This window comes from Equus asinus, chromosome 20 (genome assembly GCF_041296235.1).
Source record: "Equus asinus isolate D_3611 breed Donkey chromosome 20, EquAss-T2T_v2, whole genome shotgun sequence".
NCBI lineage: Eukaryota > Metazoa > Chordata > Mammalia > Perissodactyla > Equidae > Equus > Equus asinus.
Genome location: NC_091809.1, coordinates 97,969,740 through 97,983,689, shown reverse-complemented (window position 1 = coordinate 97,983,689; position 13,950 = coordinate 97,969,740). Strand labels below are relative to the sequence as shown.

General features: G+C 35.3%; 1 protein-coding gene across 1 annotated transcript in view; it reads right to left on the bottom strand.

Moving 5' to 3' along the window:
* Positions 1 to 13,950, bottom strand: part of PDE3B (phosphodiesterase 3B) — a 186,665-nt gene that overhangs the window by 115,790 nt on the left and 56,925 nt on the right. The gene's annotated exons all lie outside the window — the stretch shown is intronic.

Below are 13,950 nucleotides of genomic sequence, written 5' to 3'. Positions count from 1 at the left end.
AAGCTTTACCACTTACTAGCACTAGCCGTACCTTTCTGGCTTTTAGTTTTCTTGTCCACAAAACAAAGGGATGGTCTATCAGAGGTTCCCAAACTTCATGAGAATCATTTAGGAGCCTTTAAAAATTTAAGCGTAAACCCCTAGATTCCACACTGAGCCTACTCAATCAAAATCTCTGGGTGCGGGCACAGGGAAACAGCATTTTAAAATGCTGCTCAGCTGATTCTGAGGTGTAGCCAGGTATGGGGACCACTGCACTAAAAATCTAAGGTTCCCTCCTAGCTCTAAATTCTATGGTTTGTATACCTGTGCTTTCTTCATTCTGCTTTTATGATAGTGAGACCAACTATAGGAGAGTAAGTTGGTATCAGGAATTTACTCAAAACAGCTAGTCCAGCCATATTACCAGGATTAGAAGAAGCTGATGTACCATCTCATGTCTTCTGTATGCACAGAAATCACAATATAATCAATAAAGGCACCTCGCAGGAATCCAAAGACTTGGCTCTGCCATTTACTAACCATGGAACCTTGGGCAAGTCACATAACCTCTGTACACGTTATCTTCTTCAAATCTGTAGGATGCCATTGGTCTAAAATGAGAATACTGTTCTAGTAAACCCTTTGTGCGTTTTGTAATAGTTTAGTATTTAGTATATTAATTGTCAAAGCCCTTTATTACCAAGAAAAATTAAATATCATAGAGTATACTGTGGTTATTAAACTAAGGTATTGTATGAAATATACTTTAAAGATTTTTCAACAGAAGTGTTGAAACAAATTTGCAATGCATAATTATTCTTTGCAGAACTTCAATAAACTACAACCTATGATCAATGTGACACAGACTGAAGTAATTATTTAATTTTAAGATTAAAATCAATTCATTGTTGCAAGTTTAAGAGTCTGTAAATTATAAATGTAAGAATCCAGTTAGGTGGAAATAATAGCTGATTTTAAAATCCAATCAAAGGAAAGCTGCGCTATAACAAGTAAAGAACTGAAATTCTGATCCCAGCAGGAAACATTAGGAATATTACTAAGTCAAACATTGATGCTGATTGCCTGAAGTATAAATGCTAATATCCAAATTGCTTATAGATGGACAAAACTGTAATTTTAGGGAAAATAACAAGGGTCTTATAATGATAAAATCTAGTGTATGAATTCTAGTCTAAAGTTGTCTAATGAAAAATGTGATTAAGGGGAAAAAAGATATCCCAGGGTACAGTTACAAGAGTCACTCTTTTTTTATCCTAGGCAATAATACAGATTCATTTGGTTGCTGTTAGTTTCTCTTCCTGGATGAATGCCTACAGACTTTGTAAAGGACAGAGTAATGACAAACACGTGTTCTGAGAAAACGGAAATGCCACAAGTTGAGGAAGGTCAGATACATTACATCAGAAATGAATTTTATTCCACAATGGCACATTTCAAGCATGAACACCATATTTCAGAAAACAGTAGATTCGAGGTATATTTCTCCCTCGGTTTTTCAGAAGAGGAGGCTACAACAAAATTTGACTTAGTTTCCACATCCCTTAAAATTTTTTAGCCAAGAATATAACCAGACAGCACGAGAGACAGCTTCTTGGTGATGCACTACCATTGCCAAATCTTTTTTTACTCCTATTTCCTTCCTTTCCATATTTCTTTCTCGGCTTTCCTTATTATATTCCCTTGGTTTGTAGTACCACAGCCTATTCCACAGATGTCCGAGTGACACCCTTGGGAATTGGTTTATTTAACTAGCACACATAAAACTAAACATGTTTTTAATTTCTTCTCTGTAATAACAATTCCTCCTAATTACCCTTTAAATTTTTCTTGCTATAATTACCATGAGCTTAACTTTAATTATAATGAAAGGAAAGAGAAAAAGGAAAAGAGAAATTGGATTACCAGTCAAACAACTTATCCAGGCCCTACATTAAAGACAAAGGAAATGCCAAAGAAAACCTAGTTCTTAGAAAGCTAAAAGGTGAGTTAATAAATACCTAAAATAATTCTACAACATTTAAAAGGTTTCTTCAAACGAAAGAGCTCACTGTAATTGATGTGTCATTATATTATAATTACAAAAGCCAAAAGGTTAATAAAAATTAGGTGGAATAGAACAATTTTGGGGCAAAGGTCAAAAGAATTTCTAAACTTATTTATAAGTACTTTCTTCCTATCTTCCTCACTCTCCTGTAACTAGATTATTATATTTTTTTTAACAAACACATGTGATGTGTTAAGGGGTTGGCAAACTTTTTCTATAAAGGGCAAGATAGTAATATTTCAGGCTTTGTGCCATGCATGTTATTCTTTGTTGTTTTTTTTAACAATCCTTTAAAAATGCAAGAACCATTCTCAGCTCACAAGCAGTGCACAAAGAGGCCATATGCTGGAATTGGCCCACAAGTTGTAGCTTGCTAAAACCCTCTGTTACTATATACCTGGTACAATTCTAAGGATCTATAAATATTAAATCATCAATTAGAAGCATCTTGATAACAGTTGAAACAGAGTGAGTTTTGCACTCTGACCCAATTAAAACACAGCTTGGCCACTTAACATCTTGAGTAATCAACCTAATCTCTCTACTTCTCAGTTTTCTCATCTATATAATTCTACATATTTATAAAATAAGGTATGAAATTGTATGCCTAACGTTTGTCTCTTATACTAGTAAAAATCTCTATGAGAATAGAGACAGTGTCTATCAAGACAACAGGCCTAGCTTCTTCAAAAAGTCACTTCATTGGGGGAACAAAGGTGGTGGGGAGGGTACAGTTGTAGATTAAATAAGATGAAAGAGACATAACCACATGCAATGTATAAACCTTGCCTGGTTTGGGAAAAAATGAAAGCTATGAAAGGTATTTTGGGACATTTGGGAAAACTTGAAGAATGGATATTAGATACTACCAAATCACTATTAATTTTCTTAGATGTTATAAGGGTTTTATAGTTATGTTGGAGTCCTTATTCTTAGAAATGCAAGATCAAGTATGCAGGGTGAAGTACCATAATTTCTACAGTTTCAAATAGAAAAAAATTGAGCAAACACAGCAAAATATTAACAATTATTGAATTCAGATAGAGGATATATAGATTTTCATTGAACTATTTCAACTTTTCTGCATAGTTGAAATACTTCATAATAAAAAAAGAACAGAATCATTATGATACGTTCCAGGAGTTCAAGAATACTTCAGTATTGGGCAACCTATTAATATACTTCACCTTATTAACAAGTGAAAGACGAAAAGTATGTAACTGTGAGATGCTGAAAAAGTAGTCTTGGAAGTGCTAACTTTGTGCAATTAGAGAAAAAAGCAAAATCTGAGATTGGAAAGAAAGAAAAATTGTCACTATTATAGATGACATAATTACTTACTCGGAAATCCCAAGAAAACCAACTAAAAGTTATGAGACACAGTAAATTCAGCAAGGTTGTTATCAATATATATAACTAACTGCATTTGATTTTGATGTCAGAGGAAATATGTTTGAGTCAAAACCATACCTAAAATTTTGAGTCAGGCGATCCTAGGCATATTCTCACACTGAATGTTAACCAATAATTTTCAATTTTCAGTAAAGTGTTCCCTTTCTCAAGCGGTTTTTTTTTTTTTTTTTAAAGATTTTATTTTTTCCTTTTTCTCCCCACAGCCCCCCGGTACATAGTTGTGTATTCTTCGTTGTGGGTTCTTCTAGTTGTGGCATGTGGGACGCTGCCTCAGCGTGGTCTGATGAGCAGTGCCATGTCCGCGCCCAGGATTCGAACTAACGAAACACTGGGCCGCCTGCAGCGGAGCGCGCGAACTTAACCACTCGGCCACGGGTAGCAAAAACACTTTCTGAACACTCAGAAGCCCTTCTCTTTTTCCTCCTGTAGAGTAATGACGGCCCTGTCAATGGCTAAATCCAAGTTCCTGCAAAAAGTGACATCTCACACTAAAACTTATATTTCTCTTAAAATTACAGTTTCTAGCTAAAAGTCAGATCTTTCTTAGCCTTTTTCTTTTTCATTTTATCTCTACTTCTATGACTACCAATGGCTTCCTTTTCGGGACTGTTTCTCACAAAATGATCCTGTACAAAAATCTATATCACTTCATGAAAGTTACTGTAAACAGGAAAAACAGCAGCAAATGCTAAGAAAGGACAATCAGCTAGGCTCACCTGCTAGCAGACTCCCATACCCTAGCTTGGAGAGTATGTAATTAAAAGTCATGACTTAACAAAATTACTGTAATTGCTTTTGTGAATTTGAGAATTCATGAAGAAATCAGAACTCATACTCCATAACATACCAGAAATATTGGTCAATTTCCAACTTTGATGGATTAAGAGAAGTAAACAGGAGAGATCAGAAGTAAAATAGAGAAAACAGAGGAAAAGATAAGAGAAACACAGATAAATTTTTTCTAAATACCCAAGTGGAGTTTTATTGTCTTCTTTTAAACAATCCTAAAAGATACCTTTTCACAAGATAAAACAGTCACTCCCAACCTTTCAACACACCTGACACTCTACAGAATCCTCATAAATTCCTTGTAACTCTTTGTGCTATAGATGTGTCTAAACAATGAAAATTAAAAGAATAATTTCATTAAGTCTTTATGAAACCGCACAAAACTGAAATCATGTTATCAGTCTACAGATCAGTATTTTATGCAAGGCATAAACAAAACAGATCTAGAATGCTAACCTGATACTTTTAAATTATTCTGTTTGATTTGGCAAACACAGATAATCCATCCCAGTAAGCTATCTTGAACAGTTGTATCTTATAAGATCCTTATTTTCTTCTCAATGTTATCTAACCATGAAAAAATGACACTAAAAAAGACCTCCAAAATTATACATTAAGAACATACTTCCTAAGAGTCTATTTAATCTGCTCTGTTCTTCATACTGAACTAGTCTAGAACCATGGTTCTCAACCTAGTTGCCCCAAGAAAATGAGTTGCTCAAACCCCATCCCCTGACATGCTGACTGAACATTAACAATTCCTATTAACAACTGAAACATTCAGTAAAATTAGGTACCATTATGCAATCTGGACATGAGGAAAAAAAAAAAATCACACTTACTCTTGTAAACCTTTTCATTAGCTTTATCCCGTCTTTTACTTGTCCCTCTGCTTCCCCAGCTTTCTTTTACATACTGTCTCCCCTACCTCAACTTGAACATGTCAGATCCACTCCAGTCCCATGGCCTCTGCCCTTGCTCTTCTCTCTGCCTGTAACGGTCTTCTCCAAGTATCTGCAGGTCTCCCTCCTATGCCTCCTTTAGGTCTGTTTTTGCTTAGATGTCACCTCCCTAGTCAGGTCTTCCTCAAAAACCCTGTTTAAAATTACAATTCCCCTCTCCAACTCCCAGAACTCCCTTTTAGCCTTTCTTGCTTAATTTTTCTCCATACCACTTACTTACCAACAGCTGACTATTATTTTCTGTCTCCTTCTGATAGCACAGATGCTCAGTGAGGGTAGTTTCTCTCTGGGAACTAAATTATAACCTGACAGCTAAACAGCACCAAACATTAATACATTCCTACTAAAAAAAGAAAAGAAAAAAAGGTAATAATATTTACATAGCACATTATCAAAAAAGATAATTAAAACAACATGCTCTAACTTAGTTATATACCAAAAGTCCCTAAAGTACATAATCACTATTTAGCAGACCGATCTTAAAGAAGTCATCTTTCCTCTATATACCTCAGTTTCCACATCTATAAAATTGATACTAGACAGGGATACTAAAAGGATAAAATCAAAGTAAAATACTTTCAAACTTTAAAATATTAAACAAATGCAAAATGACAGTGGTGGGGTATAACCAAGAGTTATTATTTATAATATGAACAAAATTCAAATCACAAGGGAAAAAACATACACAGGGAACTGAGACAAACTGATCTAACATGATTACTTGTTACTGTATATAAATTAAAAATTAGACATTCACAATTTGAATTTGGGCATCTATACCCATTGCATACTTGAGACACACTAAAAATATCTATTTGACATTGAGAAAAAAAGACAGTTACTTAGTTTTCCTGGCTTTTTCACGTTTAATCATAAATTCTTGAGCTACCTAACCTTTATAGGTTCAGTCTTCTCATGACTAAAATGGGAATAACAGTAAATGTTGGAGGCCAAATGATGATGAAAGGTTGGCAAGGGTCTCACTTGACCCCAAATCTGGCTCCAAAGGTTTTGTTCCTTCCATTATACTTTCAGAGCATATCATCCAAACCAGGTAAAAAGGTGAGGACATGCCTACAAAAATCATATCTTTCAGAGGAAACAGAAAGCTACATTTTAGGAATAATGCTCAAACAGCAGTATCAGCATGTTTGTTATCAATACTACCCTGACTTCAAAGAATCTGCTAAAACAGTAACTAAAAATAAGGTTGAAAAATGACCCGAAACATCAAAGAACATCTACAGTAATATTATATCTCCAACCAAGTCTCTCCATTTAAAATTTTAAAATCATGTATGCCTTTTTCTCTTATGCAAAAATAAGGTTAAAAGAATTTATAAAAGAGTGAAAAGGAAAGAAATCAGATGCAGTAACAAAGAGAATGTAGTAGATATCTGTCCATCTTTGGCCACTCAACATCTGAACTCCTTCCTACATTTGAGAAATTCCCTGATGAGTGTCACAGAGCTCATTTCCCACTATGACATCTGAAAGTGCCAGATATTCACTTCCCAATCATTCTTGCAGGTACAGCATTAGTACATGACTTTCGATCAACTACTCAGAAACATTTATCCAGGGCTTTAAATTGGGGGATAATGATGCAATAGAGGGGAACATCAGAGAAGTCATTCTGGAGACAGGTGGAAACTGATTACAGCAACATCAAGATTCTGACTGAGGTAGCAGTGGCAGAGGTGACACAGGAGGCGCTCTTAGGCTACAGTAACTGAAGGGCAAGTGAGTATTCATTGCTGGTGGCAGCCATGCTTGTATTCACCAGACTGATGTTGTGCTGTGATTTTGGCTGTGGTCTTGTCTGCTGCCTAAATTCTCTTATTCTTGTTCTTTTTTTGAGCCTAGTTTTCAAGGCTTCCCAGTAATTCTGTGAGGTTCTCAATATTTTTTCAATCTTTTCTTTTCAGTTCTTAAAGCAGCAAGAGTTGATTTCTATTATTTGCAACTAAGAGCTAATTTGTATACCCCTATTTGATAATTTATTCAATCATTTTAGTGATGTATTGTGTTTTTATTACAAAGCATTTGAACACTCCATTAAATGCAAAATAAATGTTAAGATTATGGGGGCCAGTCCTGTGGCTGAATGGTTAAGTTCGCGCACTCTGCTTCGGTGGCCCAGGTTTTCGCCGGTTCAGATCGTAGGCGCAGACCTAGCATTGTTCAGCAAGCGATGCTGAGGCGGCGTCCCACAAAGCAGAGCCAGAAGGATCTACAACTAGAATATACAACTAGGTACTGGGGGACTTTGGGGAGAAGAAGAAAAAAAAAATTTTTAATTATGGCCCTATACTCAAAATTTGTTTCTGTACTTACATGTGGAGATTAATTATACTTTATACAATGGGTATAGTCTTGAAAATTATATCAATCAACTTCTGAATATCAGTAATATTCAACTCACAGTAGTTTGGTCTTACAAATGTTTCAGCAAACTTTTCACTCATAAAATATGAAAAACTATGAAATCTTGATATTTTATTATTTAGTAGTTAATTTCTGCAACCAAGATAGGATAAAATAGAGAAGTAAGCAAAAATGGTAGTAAGAAATATAACTTGTTTTCACTTAAGCAAAATCCCTTATTATAGAATTTGAGAAACTACAACTAGCCAAGTTCCACCCAGGACAGAACTTTATTGCTTTTGGTCAGAGGTCACTGGGAAAAGAAGCATAATGTGATCTTTGAAATGTTATAAAATACAAAAATGAATAAACATAAAAGTCAGTATATTCAAAATAATTTCAAAAAGTCATTAGATTAACACATTGCTATTATCTTATTTGAAATTCCCAAAGCTATGAATCTGATCAATAAAAGGACTGAGATGCTTTCTTATTTCTCCACATTGATCAATAATGCATTTACTATCAGTATTCTAAAGTAAATGCTAGGGAAAATATCTCCAAGAAACTTCTGATCTTACCCTTATCTGAAACTATATCACAGGTAGGTAATAGGGAAGGGTCTCTAACCGAGGGACTCACACAGAAGATAAATGAACTGGGTGTGGATAAAGATGAGGTTGTTCATGAGTTATTCATCTTCACTGTGGCAGTGAACATGGTCTGGAAGCACACTGATATCAAGTTTGTCTGAGCTTTGGAAAAACATCAATGAAAGATCTACTTTAATTATTCTATAGACAATGAAAAGATGAGGCAGTTATCCAACTCAGTATTTATACTTGAAAAGACCTGCAGCCTTATATAGAAGTACTATAATATCTTGATGTTTATGATAGCTAAGTGCATAAAAATTTATCATAGAAATTCTGTTATAACAAAGAATAATTTCCTGCATAAAAGGGTCCAAGAACAACTCACTGAAGCAAGAGTATAGATTGGGCTTGAGTATTAAATAGATCTAGGTTTGAATTCTGGATCTATCTGTGTAATCTTTATCAAAATGACCTTTGCAACATCAGTTTCCTCATCTTTAAAAGGGAAATGATTAATAGTTACCTTGGAAGACTTCTGTGAGAATTAAATGTGATAATCTAAGTAAAAGCCCTATCACTGAGTTGCCTAGAATACAACAGGTGCTCAAAAAAGGTTACTTCCTCTTCCTTTTCTCTGATCCTCTCAGTTCCTCCCCATTGCCTTTGGCATTCTTCATAACAGTCACATGAAAAATATTGACCAAATCTAGTTTCCTGCAATTTCTTCACAACTGTAGCAATAAAAATATTTTCACTAAGTTGTGTTACTAACTTTCACAAAAGCATAAAAAGTTCTTTAAATAAACTTTTAGCCTTTCAATATTAGAACAAACAACTTCATAACTTTTATCAGCCACAGTTGTTTTGGCCAATTACCTGAAATGAGTTTATTTATTAATAATTTTAAATTTTTTAATTTTAATAAATTCCTAAAAACTCTTTTATTTGCCACTTAAGCATATTACTAATAGCCTTAGAAAAACATACTCATATATTATAAATTCTATAGTAAGCATGTTGATAGCTCTTTTTTTTTTTTTGTAATTTTTATTTTTTTCGGATGTACATGATATTTCAAATTCTGGATACATTACATCATGTGCACCACCCGAACACTAATTATATAGTGCATCCCCTCACATGTGACCCTAATCACCCCTTTTGCCCTCCCCTCCTTCCCCAATGGTAACCACCAGTCCAATCTCCAATGCTATGTGTTTTTTTTTTTTTTTGTCGTTTTTATCTTCTACTTATGAGTGAGATCATATGGTATTTGACTTTCTCCCTCTGACTTATTTCACTCAGCATAATACCCTCAAGGTCCATCCATGTTGTCACAAATGGCTGGATTTTGTCATTTCTTATGGCTGAGTAGTAGTCCATCGTGTATAAATACCACATCTTCTTTATCCATTCGTCCCTTGATGGGCACCTAGGTTGCTTCCAAGTCTTGGCTATTGTGTATAACGCCACAATGAACATAGGGGTGCAAGTATCTTTATGCCTTTGTGTTTTCAAGTTCTTTGGATAAATACCCAGCAGTGGAGTAGCTGGATCATATGGTAGATCTATCCTTAATTTTCTGAGGATACTCCAAACTGCTTTCCATAGTGGCTGCACCAGTTTGCACTCCCACCAGCAGTGAACAAGGGTTCCCTTCTCTCCACACCCTCTCCAACATTTGTTGTTTCCTGTCTTGTTACTTATACCCATTCTGACCGGAGGTGATACCTCATTGTAGTTTTGATTTGCATGTCCCTGATAGCTAACGATGTTGAGCATCTTTTCATATGCCTGTTGGCTATCTGTATTTCTTCTTTAGAGAAATCTCTGTTCAGATCTTTTGCCCATTTTCTAATTGGATTGTTGGTTTTTTTGTTGTTGAGCTGTATGAGTTCTTTGTATATTTTGGATATTAACCCCTTATCTGATATGTGGTTTGCAAATATCTTCTCCCAATTGTTAGGTTGTCTTTTCGTTTTGTTGATGGTTTCCTTTGCTGTGCAGCAACTTTTTAGTTTGATGTAGTCCCATTTGTTCATTTTTTCTTTTGTTTCCCTTGCCCGGTCAGACATGGGACTTGAAAATATGCTGCTCAGACCAATGTCATAGAGCCTACTGCCTATGTTTTCTTCTAGAAGTCTCATGGTTTCAGGTCTGGCCTGCATAGCTCTTTCTATATTAGATAAATGAAAGAAATTTGTAGGACTATCACATAAATAGTTCTAACATTCCTTTTCAATGATGCTTATGAGCATGCTCTTTATCACTGTCAAATGGAATGTCATGAATCCAAAAGAGTGTATATAAGAAGTGTAAACTTGATATGGCTACTCTGGCATTCTGGAAATGGTAAGCCTTGTAAGGTTGGTAAAACTACTCATGGAATAAATAGTGCTTATTGTTACAAGCACAAATAATTTTAAAACTAAAGTTCACAGCTAACAGAGGTAGGCCAAAAAAGATACAGAGAAAAAAATGCAATTTAGGAAATATGTTTATCTGATTAGTAAATTTTATTCTAGTCATTATTTAATTAAATGTCCCATCTAGCTCTAAAACCTGATTATTGTAAAAATAATGGAATTACCAACAACCCAGTCCAAAACATACATTCATACAATAGATATAACAGCAGAGAAAAAGAATTCTTTACTTAACCAAAACAATTCACCAAAGGCATATTTATTTAATGTAACTGGAAGATGAGACATTTGCTCTGTTAATGTAGAGACAGAATAGCACAGTGGCTAAGAACAAAAGCCCTATAACCACAGTGACAGCCACTTACTAACCGTATAATCTTGAGGAAATTAGTTAAAACTTTTTGTACCTCATATCCCTGGATGCTCTGTTGAAAACCATAATAAGTGCCTGTCTCGCAGGGTTGTTTTGAATATTAACTCAATAAATACATGTAAATCTCTTTAAGTGGTCCCATATACACAGTAAATGTCAATATACCTTAGCATCTTATTACAATTAGTATCACTATTATTGACACTTGAAAGTATCTACGATGGTTACACAACACAATAAAATCATCAAGAAAAGCAAACAGTTGAAAAAGCTTAATTTACTAAAAAATTATCATTTAAAGAAACAGGAAGCATTTACCAAGGACTCTAATGAAATGCATGAAGAAAGAGCACCTTGGTAGAGAGAAGTTTTGGAGAGGAAGCTAGGCTTCGTCACCTTGCAAAAAAGCATTCTGAACCAATCCTCCAGTTAATTGATGACAGCTAGACCTCAGTAGAAGAGGAGAGAATCAAGATGGATGTATCCCAAATTCAGAAAATTCCGGGGAATATTAAAGCCCTCTATTGACTCCATTTTCTTCTTTCTATAATCACCCAATTCTCTCTTCTCCTTCACAGGGAAATTTCTCAATGGAGTTCTCTACTTTGCTCTTTCTACTTCTTGACCTATCATTCACTTTTCTAATAAAATCTGGTTTCCATCCCAATCACTCCACAGAAATAACTCCTGAAGGCCACAAAACAAGCTTCATCTTGCCAAATCCAATGGTTAATTCACAAATCTCATCTTGGTCAACCTCTCAGCATCATTCAACACCACTGTATCCTTAGAACACTTCTTTTCATTTCAATGATATATCTCTTCTAGTGTTCCTCCTAATTTGCTGGTCCTCCTAGTCTGATTCATAAATGGAAAAGTAAATCAAGGCTTAAATCTGGATCAACTTTTCTGCTATGGCTACACATTTTCCCTTGATAATCGCATCCAATCTTACGGTTTTAAGAACCATCTATGTATCTTTGAGTACTAGTAATCAAAGTACTCAGATTGGGCACATATTTTAAAGATACAGTTATCAGGAGTTGCTAATGGATTGAATATGAGATATAAGACAAAAAGAGAGGAATAAAGAATGACAGCTGGGTTTTTTGCCTGCCAAACTAGGTGAACAGTGGTGCTATTTACTAGCATGCAGCAGGCACTATTAATCACTTGGATATCAGACACCTCAGAAGTAGCATGGCTAAAAGGAAGTTATTTTCTTCAAAAACTTTGTTTCTCTCTAGTCTTCCCCATCACAGTTGCTATCACATAATTCTTTTCTACTTCCTTCTGGCACTTGTCTTTATCTGATTTCTTTCTTTCTTTATTTACATATTGTCCACTACAGCATAGGCTCTATGACAGCAAAGACCTAGACTGTGTTGTCCTCTGCTATATCCTTGGATCCTATAATGTTGCCTGGTATAATAGGCACTCAATAAATATTTGTTGAATGGATGAGTAAATGAGTGAAAGAATTCTCCTACTGTCTACTGTCTCCTTTGTAAGTTATTCTCTCTGGCTTGGCCAATTAATATTGGAGTTCCCCAATTTCTAGACCCTTTTTTCTTCTCACCAGCTTTCACAAGGCATTCTTACCCACCACTTCAATTTCCATCTATTTGCCCATGTTTTGAACATTTTGATCACCAGCCCATAGTTCTTTGAGATCCAACCTAATATATCCTTCTCAAGATTTCAATATGGATGTGTCAAAGGCATCTCAAATTTAGCAAGACCTGACTAGTGGGCTTTACAACCAAACCTGTGCCCCTTCCAATGTTCTGTATCTTAATAAATAGCATCACCATCCATTCAGATAGGCAAGCCAGAAATATTTCCTTAATACCTCCTTTTCCCCCACCCCCTGGTAATCAATCTATCACCAAGTCCTTTTGATTTTATCCGGTAACCATCTTTCAAATACCTATTTCCATTTCTGAAAAGACTTCTGCCATCACCCCAGTCAATCTTTTAGTTGCAGTATTGCACCAGCTTCCTAATAGTATCCCCATAGCCACTCTGGTACCTCTACAACTTATTGTCCATATTTCAGCTACAAGGACCTTTTCAAAAAGAAAACCTTAACATCTATTACACAAAACTTTTCAACAGCTTCCCACACCCCTTAGGGAGAACAAAACGTCACCCTCCAAGGCCTGGCCAGTCCAACCTGTGCATATCTTCATGCCTAATCTCACACCCCTCTTCCTTGTGTTTTCTGTGCTACAACCATACTGGCCTTCTTTCAGTTCCTAAATATGCCTGCCATTACTCACCTGCAACAGGACCCTGCTTTTATTCAAGGATCTCACAGAACTTAACTTCATAGCAGTTACCTCAGTTTGTAAATACATACTTATTTTATTGATGTCTATTTCCTTCACAAGATTCTAAGTGCCATAAGAGCAGAGACTGTGTCTCATTTTGTTCACCACTATATCTCCAGCGCCCATCAAAATTTAAGAATTCCTCAGATGTTTGTTACATGGATTTCTGCACCTGAGAAGTTATCAGATAGCAGTATGGTACACTGGCTAAATTGGAGCCGAAGAGATTTAGGTTTAAGTCCTGACTGCATCTACCTATGTAACTTTAGGAAAGTTACTTAACCTCTTAAAGCCTGAAGTACTTCAGAGGAATCTGTGAGGATTAAATGAGATAATGTACACAGTATGCTTAGCACAATTTCTGACACACCGAAAAAGTTCAACATGTTAGCTATTATTATTAGTTATTTTCATTCATTCAAACGGCCAGATGCCACTTAGGTTGGCTAGTCCAAGTACCTTAGTTTTCAACCCTTTGTAAAACTATATTTATACCTTCAACTGTATAAAGCGGTAAATATATTTTCATAAATAATTTTTTAAGTTTTGAAAACTACATCTATTCAACATTTAATATTGAGTAACTCCAACCTAAAAATAAAATCAAAGCAAAATACAGTGAGTACATATTAGTTATCTCCTTC